At 38.8% G+C, this 2,440-nt stretch overlaps 1 protein-coding gene across 3 annotated transcripts in view; it reads right to left on the bottom strand.

The window, feature by feature from the left end:
- SCAF11 (SR-related CTD associated factor 11) overlaps positions 1 to 2,434 on the bottom strand; it is a 50,083-nt gene extending 47,649 nt beyond the window's left edge. For 2 of the 3 annotated variants that reach the window (XM_035901783.1, XM_035901786.1), the window contains exon 1: positions 2,281 to 2,434. The gene's annotated coding sequence lies outside the window, so the exon portion shown is untranslated. Of the gene's footprint in view, positions 1 to 1,507; positions 1,586 to 2,280 lie in introns of all 3 variants that reach the window. The other variant, XM_035901785.1, reaches the window with a different exon arrangement.
- Positions 2,435 to 2,440: the final 6 nt, after the last annotated feature.

The raw sequence follows: 2,440 nt of genomic DNA, 5'->3' as shown, positions 1-2,440 counted from the left end.
ACCCAAACAAATTTCAAACCCAAAAGAGAGATGCTCATTGCTTTCTGCTTGCAATCTGTGCCCCTATCCTCAACTGTTGGGTAAAAAAAAAACAAAACAAAAAAAAACAAAACAAAAAAAAGAAGAGATCAGACAAGTAGGGAAGAGAAGATACAATGTCACCACACTCATATCCTCCCAGATCAAGGTCACTGCCCTTCAGGTCAAGGTGGACTAGTACAGACAGATGAAACAAAATGTGCCTTCACTGCTGAAAAGCCATGAACTAGCCCTTGTTTTGAAGCACTCTACAGAATGTGCACATTAGAGACCTCTGGCATTTATGACTACTAAAGAAGGGCTAGGCTATAAATCTGTTTAACACTGGTTCTCCAACTTGCCAAAAAAAAAGAAAAAGCAAAAAAAATGAGCAATATTGAGATTTATAAAATCTACTTTAATCTTAAATGGTTTAGCAGATTAACTGTGACCATTTCAGAATTCATTCAGACAAGTTGATAACAAAGGTCAACAGCACTGAATAACCAGTTTAGCTATCAGTAGGAACTGGACCACATGGCTTTGTCACTATTAACTGGAAGGACATTTTTTCTCCCTCACCTTAGATTGCTGGCAAACAAAATCCCAACACTGAACAGCGGACTGATGGCCAGGCTTCATGAATTTTGGTGTATGTATGGCAAGTCACCCTTAAAATAATTACTAAATAAAACCAACTTTAAATAACTTAAGCTTCTGCACAGGATTTTTAGTACCCAGGAGAGTCGAAAACTGAGAAGATTCTGCAAAGAATCCCTGTAACAGGGAAAAAACCAAACCCAACAGATGTTTGTAACCAGAGCAGAACCATCTACAAGTTTTATAAAACTAGAGGCTAGAAGTCACGCATCAGCTGTGTCAAACTACAGGCAGTCGAGAGCACAAAGTAACTATCATCTAGATGTTTTCAAAGCAATAGCTGAATAACTGGAGAAGATGACAAACTTACGTCTCCTTGTTGAGACAAACTCAACAATCTTCACATGCTGTGTTTGAGCAACAGAAATTCATGTTCAAAAAACTCACCAAGTTCCTGGAGAACTGTTCCCCATCTTCAAGGTAATCTGAATATGAGATACCCTAGTAAACCTGGGTTCAGTACTATCAAAGAGGGTTAGAAAAACTTTCTCTTTCAAGACCATTTGGATGAGAGAGATTCCACACACACACTCCCCAAGGCCACAAAGCTGTTGTCCATTCTGCTTATTCACAAGCAGACTTTAAGGCAAGTGGAACATGAAAGAAAACTGATGTATTTCTTCTTTGGGCTGTTTATCACTCTGGAAGTTGACACATCATCAAATGTAAACTACTGAAAGGAAAGCTTGGAGGAAAGATGTAACATTGTGACTAAAAGTCTAAATAGCCCCCCCTCCCCCAAGTATTTGTCATCTTGTCTAAGGAAAACAAACAAATACAAATTCCTAGAAATTCTAAAGGAAACATTTGAAGAAGTACTTGGGATTACTTCCAAGTCTTTTCCACGTGACTGAAGAGGCTGCTATCCATTTTTTAAATCTTGTGAATCTCCAAATACAGCTTTCCACTTAAAAAAACAAGAAATGGGGATTACCATGTACGATCAACCAAATAATAGTGACTTTTAGTCACTCTGTAATTTCATTTAAGAAGCCTATTTATTTCTGCTAAGACCAAAAGAAACCATGACAAAATAACTAGACTTCCCCCATTCCTCTTCCCCCATGTGTAAGAGAGTCTGAATACCCACAGAGTAAAACTCTAAGTTAGATTACACTCCACTTAAAACCACGATCCACTGAAAAAGAATTTAAAGCCCCCAATGCAGTTATGCTATACAAACATAGTATCAGACACTAAGTTGGCTAGATCTCCCTTTAAGGTTATCAAAGACCTAAAAAGCTACAAAATTACAATCTTAAAATAGCTGTTCAATAATCAGGGGCGCTCCAGTCCATTATATAATTACTACTTCGATGTGAACAGCCTTAACGGTCTCCTGACACTTTAAATAAATCGTTCTTTGCCAACAGTACCTAGTTACTGATACTAAACAAACAGTAACTACCTGGCCTTTCTCTCTGTTATCTCATTCTTCCTAAAAATTTAAAATTCGTTAGCAGTCCAAAACAAAAACATTGTGAGAGGAAGGGGACCGATTTTAGTCCTACCAAAATCGTTTTGAAGTTATAAACGCGCAGATAGGTCACCAAAAACGAGTTACATTTGGGGCTCAAGCTAATAACGTTCTTTAATACTCACCAACGGGGAAAAAAACCCTCCAAATTAGGACAGAGTGTACTCTAAAACCCAAGAAGAGCCGGAGTCTCTCGCTGACTCTGTCGCTTCCAGGCTCCAGCGTTACCCGGCGCAACTTTACCGAGGTTTTAAGTCGGTCGCGATCCCGCCGCGGCACAAAAGC

Source organism: Egretta garzetta, unplaced genomic scaffold, assembly GCF_000687185.1.
Source record: "Egretta garzetta isolate BGI_Z169 unplaced genomic scaffold, ASM68718v1 scaffold349, whole genome shotgun sequence".
NCBI lineage: Eukaryota > Metazoa > Chordata > Aves > Pelecaniformes > Ardeidae > Egretta > Egretta garzetta.
The sequence above is the reverse complement of the archived record's forward strand: the minus strand, read 5'-3'. Positions and strand labels throughout refer to the sequence as shown.